At 34.0% G+C, this 24,022-nt stretch overlaps 1 long non-coding RNA gene across 2 annotated transcripts in view; it reads right to left on the reverse strand.

Annotated features, from left to right (window-relative positions):
* Positions 1–24,022, reverse strand: part of LOC107507985 — a 51,665-nt gene that overhangs the window by 11,481 nt on the left and 16,162 nt on the right. The window contains exon 1 of one of the 2 annotated variants that reach the window (XR_004953917.1): positions 9,585–9,886. The exons of the other annotated variant lie outside the window; for it this stretch is intronic. This is a non-coding gene — a long non-coding RNA (uncharacterized LOC107507985). Of the gene's footprint in view, positions 1–9,584; positions 9,887–24,022 lie in introns of those variants that run through there. 2 annotated transcript variants of the gene reach the window in all.

The following is a 24,022-nucleotide window of genomic DNA, read 5'->3' on the forward strand; positions in this document are numbered from 1 at the left end:
CAGAATAATTACAGATTTTAAGATGGGAATTATGGAAGAAATGTACAGGACAATATGACTTAATAAGTAGGAAAATGGAGGGGTGTCTTTAAATAGTGTAATTTTGGAAGGTTTGAACAGAGACCAGGAAGTACAGAATTTGGTGACACTATATTATAAAAAACCATAGAGAGATAACTTAGCAACAGTTTTTATTTGTTTTGTTTTTGTTTGTTGCTCATCTTACATATATTTTTTGTTCCTATTTGCAAATTTGATTTGGTTCAAATGTAGTTAAAATAGCCTGGAGAAAGTTCAAGCATTATCTAAGATTGATGTCTCTTTCTCTCCTTTTAGTTTAAAGGATTGTTCAAAAAAAGTTTGGAAAATAAAGATTTTTAATAAAGTAAAATTTACCCACATTCCAAAAACTTAAAGGTTACTAATATGTTGGTCTATTTCTAAAGCACATTGTTTTTTTAAGTTTTGTTTGCGGTTATCTAACCTTTGTGAAATGAGGTTAAATAAAGCTAGGTAGTCAACTCAGCCTAGAAAATAGAGAACCAGAGGTCATGCTGTTATTCAGAGTTCACATGGTAACAAGTATGTTTTGGTGCAAAAGTTACATTTGAGCAGACAAAAAAAAATGTTGTGGTCACAACAATATGGCCAAAGAAATGTTTTGATTTCTTACACAGGCAAATCTTATCTCCCTAAGCTGTTGCACTACCAAGAGATACAACCCTTCCTCACTTTAGAAGTAATAGCTTTGAGAGAGAGAGACCACTGCGTAAGTCACTTTGTTATGATGAACGTAAGCTGGGATGGGTGTTGGTGGCAGTGCAATTGGTGGCGATCCATCTGGCCCTGACACAGACCACTATAATCAATTATTTGAATATTTGATAAGGTTCTGGACCCATATTGTTAAATTGCTCTCCCAATAGCAGTGTTTAAGAAGATCCTTCTCATTAAACCCGACAGTATGAGCTATCTTCTAAAAAAAATCTTCATTGACATTAATTTTAATAAAATTTAAGGTCTGAGTCACAGCCACTTTTATTTTTCTTTCTATTTTTCCTTATTTCTATCTTTTTGTGGGGTGGGAAGATCAAAATAGGATTCCTGGTAGAATTAAAACATGCCTAAAGCGGTCATCTTCAGTTTTAAAAAAAGGCATGTAATTCTAAAATGTGCAGAAGATTGTTATTTTCAGGAACATTATTTTCTTAGGGCCATTTTAATAACCTTGGGTTAATACTGCTTTTGAATCCTGGTTGGTCAACGTTAGCTATTTTTGAGTAGATTTATTTCAAAAACTTATTTAGGCACTAGTATACATAAAATAATATGAACCATGGGTTAACATAATGCATGTATATTACAAAGATCAATTAGATAAAGAGTTTGCCTCAAGCTATAACACAGAAATAGCATGGTTTAAACATTTTGATTTGCAATACAAATTATGCTTGTTTTATTAAACTTTTATAAATGAAATAATTTAACCTTTGAAATATTTTGGAACACAGTGTAGAATAAATTAATTGATTTTGTGAGATTTCAGCTGAATTGGCAAAACAAACTCATTCTTTCCCATAGTTGTCAAATGATACAGCTGCTTTATTTCTAATAGCAGTTTACCTTTTTCATATTTGTCATTTTCTTTGTTGAAATTGTACAACTGGTGCCAAAGTTACATTTGATCAGACAAAAAAAAAAATCAGCTCTTTCCCCTAATGCTATTTACCTTAGTGCTGACCTAATTATATTTTTATATATCCTTTTTTAAAATTTAAATATTATATATAAGGTCAATGTAACTTTGACAATAATTCTAAATTCTAGACCCCTCTACATAGCCAACCATTGCCATCAGGTTACTGTGGATATTGTAGACTTTGTTCTATAAATTTGTAAAAATAATTACAGAGAAAGTTGTAGTGCTGTTTTAGTCTCTCTTTTATAGAAATTATATTATGATCTACCTACCATGATACCAAAAACCTGATTTTTGCCTTATCAGTGCCTCTCCTCTTTAAACTGCTGCATTAAATTCTTTGCCACTGTTTGAGTCCCTCTATACATAGCCATTGAGTTCACTTCTAGTTCTTTGCCATTAGAAATGTTTAAATTTAAGAATATCTTCTCAATCCCAGCATCAAAAAGAAATTTTACTATAATTTCGTGTAATACATTTTAGTATTATATTTGTACTTAGATTATAACCATCTGAAATTTATCTTTATAAGTATGAGACAGGAACTGTGTCTTTCTAAATAACTTAATGATTTTTCTAAGAATTTGTATAAAAAAAATGTACCCTTTACCCATTTACTTAAAATGCCACTTTCATCATCTACTTAATAATTGTATAGGATTTTATCTAGTTTTACACTCATTACATTGATCTAGTTATCAATTCTCATCCTATTACACCATTTTTATTACTATAATTCTATATATGTTTGATCTGTAGTGGGCAAGGCCATCCCTTTTTAGTTTTCTTTTATAGATTTATCTTGGTTATTTTTACATATTCTCTCTTCTTTATGAATTTTAGAATAGGCTTTAAATACCAAAAAACATTCTATTTTTTAAAAAATATTGAACCAATTTAAAAAATATTGTTCTTATTCATGAACAAAGTATTGAAGAACAAGAGTCATGAGACAGAAATCAAATTCAAAGGGGTAACACTAAGCAGGCTCAAGTTATAATTTTTATTTTGGGATTTAGTAAAAAGGCTGTTTCTAGTTATGCTTAAAATCCAATACCATTTATTTCACTGATTTTTGTTTGTTTGTTTGTTTTTTGTTTTAGGATTGATGGTTCGTTCCTGTACCCCTGGTCAAATATAAACCCCTAAATTGGTAAGGAAGTCTATTGGGCTGATGGGAAATGTTTCTCATGTCTGGGAAAGGAAGAATTGGTTAGATGGTGTGAAATTCAACCTTGGTACTTATATCTCTGGGAGATTATGCTATTTCAAACAAAAACACTTGTGCATACTCATATCCTCTCTTACACCATCTTAACACAGAATTCTGCTAAGATAAGTAACAAAGGTAAATGTTTCACACAAAACCCAAATTTGCAGACATTTTATTTTTTAATGTTTTATTACCTTTTAGCTTATGGGGTTTTAGGGAGCTAGAAACTTTATTTTTGCTGTGCACAGACTTTCCGTTTCCCCTACCTTTTTGAAGATGACTGGCTGTGAATTTCATTTCACCACAAAGTTTTAAGAACTACCTGTTAGACCACTGCATAATATCATTAGGAAGTAAAATACATGAGATATATGAAGTTATCAGGGCATACAGTATTTGTTTCCTATTGATATGTGTCCAACAAAACATTACATAGAATATTTTCTGCCTGCTTTAAAAGATTTGGATTAATTCTCCTTTTAATTCTAAGAAAAATAACATTTATACTTTAATTAAAATTTAACTAACTTTGGCAAGCTGCAGGGAGTTCAAAAGTTTGTGAAAGTATAGAAACCTTCATATTTTATTGGACTTGGGTACTCACTTTTTAACCTTAGCTATAAAGCTACTTTGCTCTGATTTCTTCTTACTTAGAACTCACTAATCCTTGCACATTTTAAAAGAATTGGTAAACATGACAAAAAAGTGGTTGTCTTGTCCCTAATGAAGAAAGAAAATATTTTGCAAATAATTCACCATTCCTATAAAGAAGTTTTTGTGTCCCCAGTGGTATAGTTAAATTGTGACTATATATACTGATTTTAACTAGCCAATTGCTAAATTCTCTACTTAATTCTTGACTATATATGGTTGTGTGCTAACTTATGAGAATTAAGCACAAGTATTAGGTTTAATTTGTAACTTTTAATGGTCATTAAAAACAAAAACAAAACAAAAAACATTTATCGTAAAAATAAATTCTAGGTGAGAAGTAATAGCTATCAGCTGGCAAATTTAAAGCCCTAACAATGATATACTAAGAGACCTAAGGAAAGAGATCTATATGAGTTTTTATTAAAAATTGTATTCTTATATCAACTTTTATTCTTTTATGGAAAAAAAAACCCTAGAAACTCCTGTCTTTGACTCTTATTTAGTAATTATTATGAAATTTTGCTAGAGAGGTTTGTTTATTTCCATTTATATAAACTATTTTGCTCACTTAACTTATAGTGAGGATAATAAAGATTGAAATCCGAATACAATTTCTGCCATCACTTGGTTTAAATCAGAGAATATGACCTTTTTATCTTCAGGTGAATTTTCAGTGAGAAAACAAATCATATCTACTTATTATGGTGAAATTAATCTTGTTTTGAGGAGTAAAGTTGTGGTATCTCAGGAAACCTCTAAGTGTGGATCAAGAAGTCTTAACTTCCTTAATTTAAATACTTCCTTATATTTTTCTATTGTCAACTTACTAATAGAGGTAGTTTTATTCAAAAAACAACTTTATAATAAAATAAAATCTTAGCCTATATACTCTCCCCCAACTTGATAGTTTTATAGTACATCAAAAATCCCACCATAGAAAATAAAATGTGAAAAAGTTTATATTTATTTCCCTAGCATAATGACATTAAATTTACACAGGGCAAGTAGTTCAATTACTTTCATAAAAAAATATCTAGGTCTCTCCATGCAGCTAGTGCCATGTCATTTGAGAAGGTGATACTGTTGATGACGGATATCATTTATACATACAGGTGTCACAGGAAAGACCAATGTGGTCTTTACACTCCCTTCCATGCTCTTTATACAAGTAGATTGTCCTTTGATTGTTGTGGTGGTTGTTATTCACAGAGCCTGTAGCTACTCGTAACCCAGTCCTGTAAGTGCTCAATGGCCCAGCTTTTTCTCTTTTCCTGTGGCTTCCTGCCATCTGGTATGCAGGCTATAGTGGTTTCTCATTTATCTGCATTTCTCTTACAAGCTCACTCCAGCAAATAAATCAAGGGATACCACCTATTCATAACAAGCCATTCACTCACTCTGGTAACCTTAAAATCATCCAGTTAACATTCATGTTCCATGTTATTAGATTTCAGATACTGTCTGTGGAAAAGCCTCTGAGTTATCAAACTCACTCAAAATTACTGGAATCCAGGCAAATTCATGTTAAATTTTTCTTCTCCCACTTTTTCTTTTTATATTTTAGTTTAATATATCATAAAAAATTTGCATTTCATTTACATGGTTCCATCTATATTTTTGGAAACACATCCCCATCAGTCATAAAAAAAATAGCTGGTATTAATGGCCCATGCTAATTGCTTCACATAAGTTATTTCTTGGCAACTCTCTGAGAATGAATACTATTATTATGAATCCTGTTTTGCAAATGGGCATAGAGAAGTTGATTGAACTACTCAGGGTCATTTAGGTAGTAAGTAGTGAAAACCAAGCTTTGAGCCCAGTTGTCTAACTCCAGAGCCTAGGCACTTACTTTTTTTCTATATATGGATAATGAGCTTACTATGTTTCAGTAACTCTTCTAATGTTCTATATGTATTAACTCCTTTAAGCTTCATAATAACCTTTAAAGTATGCACAAATATTGTGTGTTCTGTATAGATATGAAAACTGGGAGGTTAACTTGCTTATGTTAACACAGTTGGTAGTTAGACAAACTGGGAGCCCAAGCATTTTTGTTTCAGAGTCTTAATTATTAATTTTTATTCTCTGTTATCTGTAAAAAATGCTCATAGAAAAAACCCTGCTAATTCTAGTAATAAAAATTTATCTGAAGAAATACTTGCAGAAATAGGATATAAATTTTTGTTCAGATGTATCTTTGTTTTTCACATCTTTTGCCAGTTTTTTTTTTTAATTGGCAATTTCCCAGAGGTGAAAAAACTTGTGAACATTGGTATTATACAAATTCTACGTTTCAGATTTATCACAGTTAATAATGATTGATGTTTTTCTAGTCTTTGCATTTATACTTGGCTTATTTAGTCTAAACAGGAATCAAAAAAAAGAGAGATATTTGGGACTAAGAATAGAATTAAGGTGGATGGCAACTTCATTTGGGGAAGGATAAAGAAATCTCAGAAACATAAAGACGAGTTAAAACACTGAGGATCTAGCCAAACTCAGGATCACATTAGCAGTATGAGATGCTAATTGATACAAATGTGCCATTGATGGCAAAAGAGTAATTCCAAACATATTGCTCATAATACCATAATTAATAATTCCTCATAATACTAGAATCAATAAATTAATGAACTTGTCATTGTTATTATGTAGTAGAAAGGAACAGCATAGTTTCACCCAGTGTGACCATTTGATTAATGCTTGTTATCACCTCCATTATATAAGTTCCACATTATCAGATATTAGACCTATTTTAAATCACTGGTATATACCTAGTGTCAATATTTGTTCAACACTGAATTCAATCCCTTGTATACTAGATATGAAGCCTATGGCACCAAATTTAAGTTCATCTCACCAGATAATGGGCCAATGCTGCTACTATGACTCCTATCTTGGTGGAATGCTGTCATGACTAGAAAGACAACAGTGATCAGAGTCTGAAGAGTCTGGGGACATCTGTCCCTGTTTACTCCTTGATTCAAAATAAAATAATTATTCCCTATCAGCAGCTTTGAACCAGTGGATCACTTCTTCCTCTTTGACACAATTTCTTTACTTGGCTTTGAGAATACCATACTCTCTGGGTCTTCCTATAGCATTAGCCACTTGTTCTTAGATTCCTTTGCTAGTTCCTCTTCTTCTCAACTTTTTGTAGTTTCATTTCTTAAATAACATCTGTCTTTAGAAGAGCAGACTTTTAAAATTTTGATAAAGTCCAGTTTCAATATTTTTTTTTTTATGGTGTATATTTTTGGTGTCTCATCTAAGAAATCTTTGCCTAACGCAACATCACGCAGATTTTCTCCAATATTGTCTTCAAGACATTTTATAGTTTTCAACTTAGCACTTAGGTTCATAATATATTTTGAATTAAGTTTTGTATATGGGCAGAGATATGAATCAAAGTTCAAATTTTTTTTTTGCATATAGATGTCTGTTTATCCCAGGATGATTTGTTGAAAAGATTTTCTTTATCTTTGCTATATTACCTTGGAATCATTGTCAAAAACCAGTTATCTAAGGGAATAAAAAGACAAGCTACCAAATGAAAGAAAATATTTGGAAATCACATTTGACAAGGAACTTGCACTGGAATAAAAAAGTAATTCCAAATACTGCAGTAAGAAAACTACCCAATTTAAACAGGGCGAAACAACTATTGGACACTTCAACAAAGAATATTCAGAAAGCAAACATACAAAAAATTTTTCAAGCTCAAAGCCATTGGGAAATGCAAATTAAAACCATGGTGAGTTATGACTACACACATGCTAAAATGGCTAAAAATAAATTATTGGCAATATTAAATGCTGGGGAGGATGTGGAACAGCCTATACATTGCCAGTGGGATTGTATTAAGGATAAGAATATTGAGACCATGATAAAATTTTCCTGCCTTAATTTCTTATGTCAACAAAGATATTTGTTTTTCAAAACAACTTCAACTTAATTGTATGTATTTGTCATATTTGTAGTGTTAGGTTAAAGAGATCATCTATTTTAAAAAGAAAGATGCAGCACATATCAAAAGCTATATAAAAAACCAAGGCCATATTTTGGATGTGATATAAAATTTAATAATAACATGAGAGAGATTTAGAAAATATGAAATTGATGATTTTTTCATTGTTCCTTACTTACTGGAATTATTTGAAGATAGACAGTTCTTTAGAACTAGCAGGACAAACTAGATCCTCACCGCCAAATCAGTGAACTTTTCAGGTTCAAAAGGACTCTTCAGCTGTTGCCTAAGCCGTTTCCTCATTTTTGATGACAGCAAATGAATGGTTCATTTTCATTTTTACAGTGTTATGCCCTTTAGCTAATTCTGAATAAAACTGCTACACTTGTTTGGTGAGAATTTTTTCAACATTCCATGCTGAATGTATTCACTATTCATAACAAGACTACATAAGTTCAGAACCTAAAGACAACTTTCAAAACAGAAAGGCAAAATAAAATGAAAATATAATGATGCGATATCTTACTATTAATTTGCCAGTGATCTGCCTTGAGTTGTTTATGAGTCTTCTCTTACCTTTCTAGTGCCAGCTCAGGCTGTGTAATAGGACATTTAGAACTAAGATTCTGAATAATTCACTGATGCTTCACAGGCTAAAGGTCAACTCATAGTTTTAAACTTTTACTCGAGATCTTAGAGAATTAAGTGATTCTTTACACAAGTCAAAACATGTACTTGTGTGTACTTCCTGGTAAACTTTTCCTAATGTATGGAGAAAAAGGCATGTAAAACATAAAATAGTCATGACAAATGTTCGACACTGTCAGCACAAATAGTCATCAAGTATCATTTCTTCTATATTTGCTGTTATTCTTATTAAACAAAATACTCTTCAAACATAAAGCTCTGCTTCTTAAAATTCAGGCATAAAAATCTTTTCCAGGGACTGATTTATATTTCTACCATTGTCTCTGTGTCAGCACCAAACCATGACTTCAGTTTATTGTCAAAACACAGACAGACAAAGCTCATGCATAGACTGTATTTATTGAATTATTTCCTATCACAGTCTCATTGAAATGCAAAATACTTGGTGCTTAGAAAAACATAAATCAATTATACTAATCTGGAGCTTCCAGGCAGAATTTCAAATGAAATTTTAAGATCCTATTTTATCTGCATAAGAAGTTGATAGCTGAGAAATATGAGTGTATCCAGGACATTTTGGCTTGTTAATTATATAAACAATGCATACTTATGACAAAGATTTTTATATTTTGTTAGATAGATGTAACTTTTATTGACTTTCTCATCTTTAGCTCATTTATGGTTACCCTTAATTTCTGACTTAGAGTTTAAGGGAGGAAAGAAGATATGGGAAAAGAGAAGAGTAGTTCAGATTTGAAGAATTTGAGTGAGAAGTGCTCATGAGACTTTCAAGTATAGATGCCTAGGAGGCACTTGAATCTTTCGATGTGGTGGTATAGGAGAGAAACCTGGGCTCAAGATGCAGATTTGTGTTAAAAACTGGGAAGAGAAAACCCACTATGTGGAAGAGTAAAGACATATGAGGAAAGAAACCTTGGAAACACCAGTATTCATGGATGGGTAGAAGTGAAGTCCATAAACAAAGGGGAAATAGAGGATAACAACAGGATGTGGCATCAAAGAATCTGAGGGAGGAAGAGTTCAAAGAAGAGAGATTTGCCCACAGCATCATTAGACGACACTGAGACATCAAGTAGGGTAAGCATCTCAAAGTCTCCATTTATTTTATAAGTTAAGAGATCATGAGTGATGGGGACTGGTAGATTTCAGTGGCATGGTGTGTTTGGTCAGTGAGCAACCAGAGACAGTCTTTCAGTTAGCCTGACTTTATAGAGAAAGAAAGAAATGCCATAATTGCAAGGAGCAAAATGTAGGATGGAGGAGGATTCCCACCCACCTCACCCCCAACCACACACACAAACTTTGGAAGAACAGGGAATTCTAATCTTATTCCCGTAGATAGTCAACAGTAAGGAAAGAGTGATACTCCAGGTTCTTACCATATGATTAATTGTGACCCCTTCTGTCCAGGAGAAAAAATCAGGGTTCCTTTGATGAAGCTTCTAAAAATGATGTATGAGTCAGACTAAAGGAAGTCATAAAAGACCATCTCACAATCCTTTCCTAAGAAGGTGATATGACCTTACTGGAAAAGGAGAAATCCTGGCAGAAGCCTAATTTGGAAAGGCAAAGGTGGCATAAGGGCCAGCTTGCAAATATTCCACTGGAGTCCTCTTCACCAGCATGGAACAGCATCAAGACGCAGTCACCCTGGGGAACCCACAAATAAGCAGAAACCACAAAATCAAATTCTTGAACAGCAGAGCTTCTCCTGAAACAAGGCATTGTTTGTTTCTTTCCCAATTTTTACCAGCACCACCACCACTACCACTAAAATAATACTTTCATCTATTCTTCCTTTTTTATTTTCAAGACTTAGGTTCAAAATACCATCTTTCCTAAAAGTTATAAAAATACTTTTAAAATTAAGTTTAAAGTAGATACCCATTTAAAAACTATTAATGATTCAGGTAATTTGTATACCTATAATATTCTGCATTATTTGATAATCATGTTATAAATAAAAATCATTGACAAAAGCAATTTTGCCCTTGAACATTTTTAATATAAAAGTGTTTAAAATACTATAATTCTTTAGCACTTAACTTATTATATGTCCTCAGTTTCTCACATTACAGATAGATGTCTTCTAAAATTATTTCTCCAGATGTCCAACTCTGTTTTTAAATGCACCAAAATATAGCATAGTTCTTTAGAGTAATTGTATTTTGGTAATCATAATTCAACACAAATATAAGTCAATAAGATAATATATGTGACATGTCTGCCACATACATATTTGTTTTGGCTTTTGTTTTTAAAAGAAGAAATACTCTTGTTTCGCCCCCCCTTAGGAGTGGTAAATATTCAGAATAACTTCCTATAGTCAGAAGGCTTTGCAAGAAATGTTCTTTCTCAAAAGACAATTATTCTTGTGTTTTCCACACTGGCAAAGATTTACTGGGTTAGGATGTGCTGATCTCTTTTGCCCAGTAAATGGGAGGGTTAAACCTCTTAACAGAAGCTGGCTTTCCCCATGTGAGCTGACACTCATCACAAAGATACTGTGTTCATGCTGGTTAAGTCAATTTCATGGATTTTTTTTGCTCTTGGAATGACCAGGAGCTGTAAACATAACCATGAAGACAATATGTAGCACAATAAAGACATCTACCCCACTGTTTTCTCCTGGCAATGAGAATGTTTATTCACTGCATTTTAGTGCTATAACTTATCTCCGATTATCTGGATAAGTTTTTTTTTTTTTTCTATTTTATAAATCGTGGTAAAATATATATCATGTAAAATTTGTCATTTCAACCATTTTTTAAGTGTATGGTTCAGTGGCATCATATACATTCATATTATTGTACAAGCATCACCATTTTGTATCTTTAGAACTTTTTCACCTTCCCAAGCTGAGCCTCTGTACTTATTAAACAAAAAGTCTCCTTCTGCCATCCTCTTAGCTCCTGGCAACTACCATTCTACTTCCCGTCTCTATGAATTTGCCTAGGTACTCTTCATGTAAGTGGAATCAGATAATATTTGTCCTTCTGTGATTAGCATAATGTTCTCAAGTTTCATCCATGTTGTAGCATATGTCAGAATTTCCTTTTTTTTTTTAAGGCTGGATATTCCATTTTCTGTATGTGCCAAGCATAAGAATTTTTTATGCACAATTTGTTACCTAAGCTACATGGATATATTGCCTCAAAACATAAAAAAAAAAACTGAAAATTGAATTGTTAGATTGTGTGAAATAATTAGAAGTTATGGAGTCCTAAAAATACAGAGTAATTTAATTTCCGACAAATAAAATTTGTACTTTCTCTAGCATAGACTAATTATTACCAGAGAGACAGAATGATAATGAGTTTAAATTGTAGGTTATGATCATTTAGATAATTTTAATCTTTTAAAATGTTATAATGGTTTTGAAATGAGAAAAGAGATGATGGTCACACAATATTGTGAATACACTAAGTGCCACTGAATGGCAGCCTTTTAAGTGATTAATTATATCTTAATTTTACCTCAATGAAGAAACATGCTGTAATGATGGAAATTTAACTTTGTATTGGGATTGTATTTTTACTTCAGATGTCATGCATTGCTAAACAATATTGATATATTTACATTACAGTTAAAAGGATTACTTTAATATTACAGTTAATCATTATTCATAAAAGCAGAGGCAGGAAATAAGCTTTGTGGAAATGGCTTTGCACAAATGGGTCTCTCCGCTCAGATATTTCCCAAGGTCTGGCCATCAGTAGAGTCCAGCTCATTGGCCATTTTCTTAGAGAAGCTTTCTCGGTTGCCTAAAAACACGTTTCCCCTTTTTGTACTTCTGTATAGCCTGAGGTTTCGCCTAGTCTCTCTGCTAAACTGAAAGCTCCTTAAGGACAGGTTCCTGCTTCCTTTCTCTTTGTATTTCTCAGTCATTTAGTACACGCCCAATCGGTGCTGCTTACGTTAAAACTCATTGATTCGTATTCCTTAAAATATATTTTTCTTGTTCAGATGGGCTTTATAAACCATTTTTTCATTATATTTTTTTTTCTCAAATGCTCCATCCATTTGGAGGAAAGAAAGTGGACACAGAAACTTAAAATTGGACCTGGTTACTTTATGAGGTCATATAAAACTTGAGTGTCTGGAAGGATATTTCTTTATTTGTCCATTATCTTTCTTTAGGAAGCATGAGTTTCTTACTGCTTTACCTTAAAATTAGTTGTTAGCCATTTGTTTCTTTTCTTTAAAAAAAAAAAAACAAAAATATTCTCTTGACACTTCTCTTACGTTTTCTTGGTCTACTTATAATCAAAGCAGTATCATTTTCTAACAAATACCTTTGGCACATAAAGCACTGTGCAACATTCTCTTGATAACAGTCACTATTCTTGAAAGACTTAAATATGATCAATGCAGATCACCCATAACGACATGAACTTGCTTAAGACAATGGTGAAATAATTATCTAGTGCAAAATTATAGGCAACAGAATACAATGATCATAACACAATTATTTATAAGATAGTTTCTTTCATGCTGTATATTAGATTATTTCCCATGAAACGAAACATCAAACAAAATGAATCAATATGCGGTGCCAAAAATTGAACCTTGAGAGGTGGCTAAGTTTAAAGATCTGCGGATAAAGAGAGGTAAAACAAGACAGGAAAAGAAAAAGAGGCTGGTGTCATGGGAGCCAAGGAAGGAGATTCTTATTTCAAAAATGGGCAAAGATAATCTATGTCTTCAGGAAGAGATTAGAAAGCTCTTAATAATGACAAGATGCGTGAAATGGAGTTGCAAATTTACTCACATCTTCGCTCAGATTTGAAAAGAAAATGTAGCCTCTTCATTTCTCTGTAATAATCAGATAGTCTTCATGATATGAACCTGCAACATATGGGAGTGGAGGGGGTACCAGGAAATAAAAATCTAAAATCATCTTATCACAAAACTAAATCACTATAATATGAATCTCTGTTAAAAATGAGCAGTATCTTAGAGGCTCTCCTCTTCATCCTATTCAAAATGGTTTTAGAACGTGTGGTCAATTGGACATTATAGAGGCTATGGGAAGGGGTCACCTCTGACACCATTCTGGCCTCTTTTGTGAAGTGGCTGTCTGGCCTGCTGTCTGGGCCGAGTGGCAATGGAAGGACCCTCAGAGTGTCTGAGCAGTGTTCATGCATCTGCTGTGGAGGCACGAGCTGGTGTAACACCCTGGTCTTGTGCAGGAGAGTCACCTTCCTGCTGACTCAGCGCCGCAGTAAGCTTCACTGAGCCTTGGCCGCTGAGCTCTGTGGAGCAGCTGGCAGCCTAATTCTCGACTTTCTTCCACATGTTCCCCTCAGGGTACTTGTAGGTCCTGTTCATGACACACAGGAGGCAGATGTAGAAGAAAGCCAGATTCAGGTTTTCGCTCTTCCCAATTCTCTACCACCAAGTTCGTCTGTTATGTTGAGCCCAGACTGATAGGAGAGCCTTTGGGGGCATCTCACCTTTTGTCACACACCTTTTCTCATTAGGACCGCAGCCTGGAAAGGGGAGATTTAGACATGAGTGTGTCTCAGGCCTCTCCTACCTGCCCCTTTCTTTCTCTTCCCATCAACCATTAGAACCCAAACAGTAAGATTTTCCTTCTTCCTCTTTCTTTCTGACTAGAACTGTCTTGTTGTTTTTTGTTTGTTTTTGTTTTTGTTTTTTGTTTTTGTTTTTGTTTTTTTGTAAAACTCAGTGATCAATTTTCTTAGGCAAGCTTTTAATGGAGAAATAAAGGAATTTAGGAAATCCTTTCAAAGTCTGGCTTTTAAGCCAATGTCTATCTGCATATTGCCTTTGGAAATATCTTTATCTTTTCTGCTGCAACTCTCAATTTTCCCTAAATTCACAAATCTGTCTAAGGAAATAGCTAATCACAAGGAAATGTAAAAATATAAGCACATTACATTACTCAAAGTATTATATCCATTATATTTAAGTCTCACATAATGCTATTCTTTTTCTAATAGGAAAAATAGATTATATACTTCTGTGTTTTATGAAATTTTCTTTAAGAGAAAACAAGTTTGTTTGATTTCTGAACTTCTAGTGCACTCTCATTGTTTTAAAAACTTTAAGAGCTTTAGGTTTCTAAAAATATTGAAAGAGAGGTATAGAGATTCCCCATACATGCCTTGCCTCTAGGCATGTATAGCATCCCCCATTATCAATATCACTCAAATGGTACATTTTTTTACCAAGGATGAGACTACACTGACATGTTATAATCACCCAAAGTTCATAGTTTACCTTAGGGTTCACTCTTGGTTTTGTACATGCTATGGATTTGGACAAATGTATAATGACATATAGCATCATTATAATAGAACATTTTTACTGCCCTAAAATACCCTTTATTTTCATTGTTGTTTCCATGTTTATATATATATTTTTCTGGGTAATTAATGACTTACATTCCCTTATTTTCTGATGCTCTAAAAACACAATGTTTACTTTTACTTATTAAGTCATTCATATTAATTTTTGCATCTTAGAGATAAAATCTAATTGAATTTGTAAAAGTTATCAACCAAATGTATTAGCATTTTAATACTTCTTTGAGCTTCAGTGTGTTTATTTTCTTTAAGGCACTTTAATTCACAAAGGTGATTTTAATCTACATATTCGCCTTCCAAATTACTGATTCCACCATTTACAATCCATACCCTACACTTTATAGCACACTGCTTGGTGTTGTCTGCAAACTTAAAGAAGATACCTTTTATTTTCCTGATGGTATTTGATTGTATTTACCTATTGAGTTTTTGAGTAAGAGACAAACTTTATGAATGTTTATGGTAATGTACATTTTATTTTTTTCTGAATTCCTTTTAGTAGATAGAGTTTGTAGTCCTACTCTAGTTGTTTTTAAACACTTGAACTATAGTTACATTTCTGGCAAAGGAAAACATTTTAATTTGAGGTTTAACACTACAAACTTCAGAGTAAGTGAACCAAAAAATTCAACTGCGTGACTTAATCATTTGAAAAGTGGCAGACACTATTTTGACTACAAGTACCAGTCATATTTGTGGGAAAGGATGTTTGAACTAGAAGGTATAGACATAAACTCATTTAAATTTCTGTGCCTCTTTCTTGATGGTTTTATCATATTAGCATTCAGAACAACTTGCCAGTCTGTGGTTACTCACTTCTAAAATTGCAAATGTCGAGAAATGCCAGACTATCACCTTGAACTACAAAGTGTAATTGTTTTGTGTGTATGTGGTTTCATACTCAAGTGAGTCATTCTGCCAAGAACCCTGAGAATATTAGTCTAGTCTAGACATTTCAATCTTAATGATCGCTGTACTAGCTTTGGTGTAAGATTCTGTATCATTAGAAAGAGGATGTAGGTGTAAAATGGTTCTGTGCAAGTTACAAATATTCTTAAACCCACAAAACCTTAACTAGTCATTTCCTCTGCTTAGCCTTTCCATTCCCACCATTTTTATTATCACTTATATCAACAGTTGTTCATCAAGAAACCTCATATCTTTAAAATAATCTGTCTGTCCTATTTGTATTTCCAGTATGTACTATGAAGCCTGCCTTAGTAGCATCAGTAAAAATCTATTCAATGAATACCGATTTCAAAGGACTTACAGAAAAGCCATCACATATGTACCTCTGATACTTTTATCCGTCTTCTTTTCCTTAATCTTTTACCTAAGTATTAACAGCTTCTAGGAATTTGTCACTGCTTTTCCCAATGTTCCATTTTATCAACTAGCTGATATGACAATAGCTATGAATAATTATATAAATGCTACTGCTATAAGATTTTTAAATTAGAAACATCTAGGTTAATTGCAAGATATTACTTAACTTTGGGGGAGTGTCTTTGGGCATATTAGTTGACTTAGCAGGAATAAATTTGCTAGCGGTGGTCATAGCAATTAAAATGGAAGTTTAGAAAACTGGGTGTTAATATTATCCCATGCTACTCCTTTCAGCTCCGATCTTTAGAAGGTTTTAAAAGTTTCAAATCAACTGGTGAATACATTATAAATCCAATAGACTTATTATGAAATATTTGATGTGCATGATATAGAAGGATGTATACCAAAGGCATAGACTACCAAAAATTGCGTATGTATATATACACACACATATATATGTATATGTATATATTGTGAGAAAAGGAATAAGTCTTTACGTGATAAGAACAGTGAATTTTTTAGAATCATCAAGGGTAGCTTCTGTTAAAAGGATAGATAAGATGGGAAACTCCTATTTGCCTAGAGAAGTATTATGAAAGTATCTTTTGGGTTTTGAGAATTGTAAAAAAAAAAAAATCTGCCCAGTGCTTTGGCTGAACCAAAATCAGGACTGCTATTCAGATGATATCCCCATACCAGTCGTGAAATTATAAATATTTCTGTTCTAGTGGTATAGAGTTGCTTCCCTGCTTTATTTACCCTGTTCCTTTTCCTGGAAATAGTAGCCCTACTTACAATCAAGCCAAATTGGTGAATACCCAGGGGCCCCCAGGAATCTTCTCCAGTTCGAGGGCTTGCTTCAGTTATGATTCATCAGGGCCCACACAGTGTCACCTGCTGGAACATTCTGAGTTTAGGCCTGCCAAGTTTAATGTGGTGGAATCCCCTTCATGGCACCAGAAACTGAGGACAATTAAGACACGTTATTTCTTGCCAAACTATACTTAAATAAAATACTGAAAAATAAACATGCTCTCATTCGGGAGAAATAGTTTTACCCTCTCCTCTTTAACATGTTATCAGCTTTCCTTTTTGATAAACATCACTAAAACCCGTTGCCTTTTTTTTTTTTTTTTGGTCTAATTTTTCACTGTAATACCTATGTCTTCTTGATTCTCTGTTCCTTGCTTTTAACCAACTGTAGTAGACAGAAGAGTGGACTCACAAAACTGGCCATGGGAACCTAATTCCTGGAACCTGTAAATATATTACGTTACATGGTGGAGGGGAATTAAGGTTGCAGATGGAATTAAGGGAGTTTATTAACTAACTTTAAGATAGAAAGATTATTTTTGGATTATTTAGGTGGGCCCAATCTAATTTCAGTATTAGCAGAGAACCTGGCTGTGGTTAGAAAGAGAGATATGATGATGGCAGAATGGCCAGAAAGATGCTCCTTGGAAAGGATTTGACCCACCATTGTTGTCTTTAATGATGGAAGAGGGGGGCCATGAACCAAAGAATGTGAGCAGCCTCTAAAAGCTGGAAAAGTCAAGGAAATGGACCCTCCCCTAGAGTCTCCAGGAAAGAATGTAGCCCTGCAGATACCTTAATTTTTAGTCCAATGAAACTCATGAACTTCTAACCAATAGAACTATAATAAGGTAATTTTGTATTGTGTAAGCCATTAAGGTTGTAGTAATTTGATAAAGAAGCAGTAGATAACTAGTACACAAATACTCTCTCCCACCCCCACCCCCCCGCCAACACACACAAAAAAGAAGTTTATGATAATTACACAACTGTCTCGGACCACAATCTCTGTAGCCAAGAAAAAAGAAAACTCCCCCTCAGTTTCCTTTCTGTTTGGGAGACTTTTGCTTAGTTGTTGGTCTCAGTCTGCCCTTTCATTGACAAATTTCTGAAGTTACTGAGAAAACTGTCAGGGTGAGACATGCTTTGACACTTAACAGAAAAAAATGTATGTGAGAGACCCTTTGATGCTCTACAAGTCAAAAGGTGAAGCCAAATTCACAGTCTGTCCAGTTCCTCTTCTCACGGTTTATCAGTTGGAATTTGCCCCATCACTAGTGAAACTTACCGAGTACTTCCTAGAGGCCCAGGGGAGCTGTGTCTGGGGGAAGTCTCGACCTGACAAATATCTGAACATGGCTATGTTTAGAAGCAACGGTTGTAAATAATACATTTTTTTCTTTCCCATCAATTCTTATCCTTGTTGTTCAACTTTACAGTCTAGTCTCATGTAGAGAATCAGAAAAGGGCCTGTTTGGCCATCCTGACAGAAAGGCAGAAGGCAAGTACCCTCAAGACCAGGAGGGTAGCTGTGATGATCACTAGCAGAGAACAGCTGTGACCAATGAAGTACAATTTCACTGTCAATTTCACTGTGGGAGAAGATGATGGATCTGTTTTTAAGTACATATAAATCACAAGTTTGAGGGATACTTGGGAGTGGAGTGTCAGGTTTGGGGGCCAATTTCCTGTATTCAACCGATGGAGGTTTAAGCAATTCTAATTCAGGTATTTAAGGAAAATCTAAATTTATTTTGTGTTTCACAGTCTAGTAAAGTGTAGATATTAGTTATAGTGTGGGAGATATTATGCCTGGTGCAATATATATCTTTATTATGAACCCTTAGAATGGGAGGTAGTCTTGATATGGATAGGAGACATCAAATGGATATGGATTATCAAATATCACTTCTGCTTTGAAGGAACCAGTAAACTATGTGGAGACTGAAATGAAAAAAGTCAAACGAACAGGTTGATTTCATACCCTGTGCTGGTATAGCAATGGTTTAAGATGATTATCAGGAAGGAAAAAAAAAATTAAAAAAAAAACAAGAATGCAGTCTTACTGAAGCTTGCTGAACAAGTTAATTATTTGAAATCATAAGGTAGATTCTAGTAAAGAAAATGATCTTTTAAGTCCCTTAAGTATAGTGACTTTTTTTTTTTTTCCTGAGTCTGGGGCATAGGTACTGTGACATGTGGCCTAAATCCAGGTCCCATAACATCTTTAGAAATCTAAAGCGGGGCATATCTTCTGTTAGAGAAACCCCTCCTAAAATTATTTCTCTCCTTCACAGTCCCACTGCCTCTGTGCTGGTCATGGCTTTCCTGGTACCCCTCCTGGGTCAGGTAGTAAGAACTATGCCCTGGCTTGCATTCTACTAGTCCTCTTACTAGCCTACATTTAACCATCAGGCTCTTCCTAAACAGATCTGACCTTGTCCTTTTCCTGGTCAAAATCCTTCAATTAGCTTCTGATCTTTAAATAATAACACCTGACATCTTGTAGTTGAGATTTAAAGTCCTCTAACAAGTGGTTCTACCTTGCTCTGTGGCATTATCTCCTGCAGTAATGTTCCCCACCTCATACATACACAACTCTGCCGCCAATGTGCCTACTCTGACTGCAAATGTTCATGTGTTTCTTGCATCCTGCTACTTCCGTATACTACAGTAGAAAGAGCTTGAGATTTTGAAAGAGAAGATTCAGGTTCTAGTTTATCATTCACTAACTTTGACTTAATGCTTGTCACTTCCCTCTCTTTTCCTTGATTTCATCATCTGTAAAATAGGGAAACTAAAATGCATGCTTATCTTACAGGGCAGCTGTCAGGGTCAAATGAGAATGATGGTGATGAAGGTACATTTTCAGCTGTAAATTAGCACCTAGATGAAAGTTATTATAAATATGGCCATTTGCCTCCTCATTAGATTCTTCGCCCTGTGGGTAGGTACTCTGACTTCATTTTGATGTCTCTCAAATCTCACAGTAATAGGCTTTCAACAAATGTGTGATGAATTGAATTGAAACATTCCCTATTTTAGGCTCCAGTGTTTATGAGATGAATCATTAAAAGTTTGTACAATATAGGGTTATGGAGGGTGAGCAGAATTCTCATTCTTCCAAGTTCATTTGAAACTCAGAAGCCTACAGATGAGAAAATCTATTGCAATAATATATATTCTGTTTTTAAATTTTAGTTAGGTCAAAGTAATTAACATTGCAATGGTAAATTTTATTATTACTTTTCTGATGTTATGGCTGATGATAATACTACTCAAAAGAATCCTAGTAGTTATGTGATAGATAAAACATGTAAAAAGTCAATGTCAGCTTTGAAGAAATTTTCACACCTTTTAGGAATTATAAAATCCATGAAGTATAAAGTTTTTAAAATGCATTTTTTTTAACTAAGGGGGGGGGACAAAATGTAGGAAATGGAGAGAAGGAGGGAGAGAAAAAGAAGAGAGAAGCTTTCTCTGTTCTTTCCTATTTATGTCATTGCATTTTGTATTTTGGATACCTTTCTGTTCTTTACAGGTGATGGTGTCTGAGAAGGAAAATCAGAGAATACAGATTTTGAAAGCTAAAAATTTTCTTAGATATTATCCACTCCAAACTCTTTATTTTACAGATGAACAAACTGAGATGTAAAGATTCAGGCCTCCCGGTTTAAAATCTGATATTGGCAGATTAACATTTTGCTGAAGGATTTGACAGTTATTGTCAAATATATCTTTCTTCTAGAAGAGCAGACACTGCTGCTTCTGTTTCTTATAATGATATCTTTATTTCCTAGGGAGTCTCTCCAATGTGACAGGAAGTGCTTTTCCTAAAGCTATGAATAATAGCCTCTATGCTTTGTCAGGCTCTGTAACTACAAGGCATGGAACAATACCCTAATGCCCTCACAGAGTTAATGAGCCTCCCAAGGCTACTAATTTACTATGAGGGAGTAGCTTAGAATTCAAGAAGATTAGATTCTTATTTATTATATCAGTGCCCTTTTATTTTGTTAACCTAATGCCCTGAACATTTCCCGCCATTATACTTCTTTCCTTCCTTTTATACCCAAGTCCTTAAATGACTCCTATATGCTTACCACCTCCCTTTACTTTGCCTCTCACCTCTTAGTTTGCCTTTTGGCTATTTTCCACAAACCAATATTCTTTGTATTAGGAACTTTCCTTCTAGACAAATCCAAATGTCTTTCCTGAATTTTCTTTCTCTTGATTCTTTTGTCACATTAAACAAGTTCGACTATGGCCTTTCTTGAAACTCTTTCATCACTTGAATTCTATAATCCTAAATAAACTTCTGGACTACCTTTGATTACACTCCATCCTTCTGTGTCTTTTCTATAAATATTCGTGAGGTTCACTGGTTTTCTCAATCTTCTCTCTCGACAAATTTATCAATATCCATAGCCTCAATGATCATGTTCAAGCTGATGATCTCCAAATCTTGGTCTCTGGTCCAGATCTCTAAAGAGCATTCTAATCTTGTAATTCTAGCTGTTCTTCTCTTAGATCTCTTGCCATATCCTAATTTAACATACCTAAAACGAAGCTCATCATGTCACTGATTTAATTGTTCCCCTTTCCGATACACCATTAAAAAAAATACATACCTATTTTTTTTCATTTCAAACATGTAATCATTTTTACTCCTACTTTAAAAACGTTTGAAGAATTATGAAATTGTTTTGATTATTATGTGTTTTCTTAGTGATCAACTTCATTTCTATGCCTACTGTCATCACCCGAATCTATCCATTCATCAACCATCATCCTGTGGTTAATCTTCTTCCAGACAAACCTACTTATAAACAGCCTGTACAAAAAACCCTTAGTGCCAGTTTTTACTGGATTAAGTATATTGTGTTCCTGAGTATATCAAGCAGTTCTAATTGGTAGAAGGGCTAGTCCTCACTGACCTTCAATCTGGCTTCATTCTCAATTAAGCACCACACTCCTAACTTTTCTGTTATAGAAAGATGGGATCAGTACAGCAGAAACCAGCTTATCCTTTGTTGGGTTGGGAGCAACTTGGTGAGGGATAAAGAAGAAGGATAAAAACATCCCCCAACGATGATAGTGTATTTAATAATATCCTCATGCCAAGGTCATCCTCACTTCTAGGAACTATTAATTCAGAATCTCCAATTGTCATTTCCAGATTTTGCCAAAGAGTGACTTCTCTTCATGCAGCATATCTTCCAACAACAGAGCACTTAGCTGCTCTACTTAGAGACTCTAACTTCTGTGCCAAAAAATATATGTATCATTCTGTAGGCTTTATAGCTGTGCTTTTTTAAAAAAGTCAAGTGTGAGTAATCATCTCAGAGAGTAGGCATTTATATTGTAACCCTTGAAGAATGTTAGTAATCTATTATTTTTCTCTATAATTTTTAAGTCCTGTTGTTTCACAAGCATATTGATTCTTTAACTTATAGATTTATTCATTTGACAAATACTGTTGAGCTACTACTACTGGATGCCAGGTACTTTGGTCCTGAGAATAAAATGTCAAATGTGATAGGCACAGACTCTACCTTCAAAGAGTAGGGAAGGGAGATACTAAACAAGCAATTACAAAGAGGTTTGAGGAGTAGCATGATAAGGGAAGTACAGAGCTCCATGGATGCATATGGTATTAATATTACCATCTCAGTTCCACTACCTGTTGGCAATGAGAACAAAATTAAGTTGTTTAACCTCTCAAAGGCTCATTTCCTCATATGTAAAATTGTGGCCAATAATAATATGTGCTACACAGATTTGTTATGGGAATTAAATTTTTTAAAAAGCCCTTAGTACAGTGTTTAGCACATAATAAGCACCCAATAAATGTTAACTGTAGTAATAAAATAACATGAATTTTATGTTGCAGCATTATTTTACTGTGTTCATATTCACTTCTACAACTTAAAACTATTTTTTCTTAATTTTCAGCAGCCATATTTTTCACTTCTGACTCAGCACTTATAAAGCTACTAAATGTCCATATATTAAATTCCTCAAGCATTCTTTTATTCAACAAATATTTATTAAGTACCCACTCTAAACCAGACCCTGTGTCAGACACTAATAATGAAATACTGAGCACAACCAATAGTATCTTTGCCCTGAGGGAGCTTGTAGTCTCCTCAGACAGATGTGCATTGAACAAATCATCCATGAAGAAGTACAGGATGACAAACTGTCTCAGCATGTGCATAAATACATTTAAAGATGAAAGATAATGATATTTTATTAGAGCAAAAGCAAACAAGATTCAAGCTATGAAACTAAAAAAAACTAGTTCCAATATCATGAGAATGTTATGCTTCCTTGTAGAACCCCAAATGCTAAAATAAGCAAAGATTAATCTTAAAATCTAGACTATACTGTTTCCAGTTACCTTCTGCTTTCTTGCTCTATGTGGTCACTGCGACAAAAAAAAAAAAAAACTTTATTGCAGTTTAAAAAGAAGATAATACTATCCCAATAATGACAGTTTAAATATGGTCATGTTCTTTAGAATGGTGTTTATACTAAACACGTTAGTATTAGAAATGCACTATTCTATTTCAACCTAACAATATAATTCCCAGTGAAGAACAGAAGGCATGTTGAGGAATACACTGATGTTTATTTAATTTGTTTCTAGTTGAGGACACAGACCTTGGAATTCATCTTAATTCTAAGATCTGAGCTGATTAAATTCTCTGTGCTGTTTCTTCCTTAGTACAATGGGATTCATATCTTTTTCAAATGGTTAGAATAAAATGTGGCACACATTGAGAACCCAATAATATTAATGATTAAATGTTAGCTACAGACTCTGGCTGCGTTTAAACAAAAATGAGCTATTTGAGGCCACTTAGGGTGTGATTTAAAGTGAGCAGCTTTTCTGGTTTGCAAGAGGCTGGGTTTCATGGGAAACAGGAAAGTTGGTTACACTACATCTAAATTTATACATAAAGAAGGCCACATGCAGTCTCACAGGGATCGTCCCCTCTTTATATGACAACATTGATCTGACAGAGGGATGACTAATAACTGTTTCCTACTAGTTCAATCTCATGGACCAATGATGAAGGTGGTGATGAGTCAAGGATCATGATACAGCTAATCTGGGGTATCTGAGGTACTTTAATTGTTGTTCTTGAATTCTGATTGGTTAACAGCACTTCAGAGCTTTTCATATCCCACAAGCAGAAAGGCAGGGGTCCTCAGCATATCCGAACTAGTTACTACTTACATGACTTTTAAGTCTTGTTAAGTATGTAGACTTCTGATTCTACCACTTCTTAAAGTAGGTAAAAAGTTCAAGATGCAGCATGTGTACTTTAACAGGTGTT

The sequence above is a fragment of the Rousettus aegyptiacus genome, unplaced genomic scaffold (assembly GCF_014176215.1).
Source record: "Rousettus aegyptiacus isolate mRouAeg1 unplaced genomic scaffold, mRouAeg1.p scaffold_m13_p_13, whole genome shotgun sequence".
NCBI classification, from domain to species: Eukaryota; Metazoa; Chordata; class Mammalia; order Chiroptera; family Pteropodidae; genus Rousettus; species Rousettus aegyptiacus.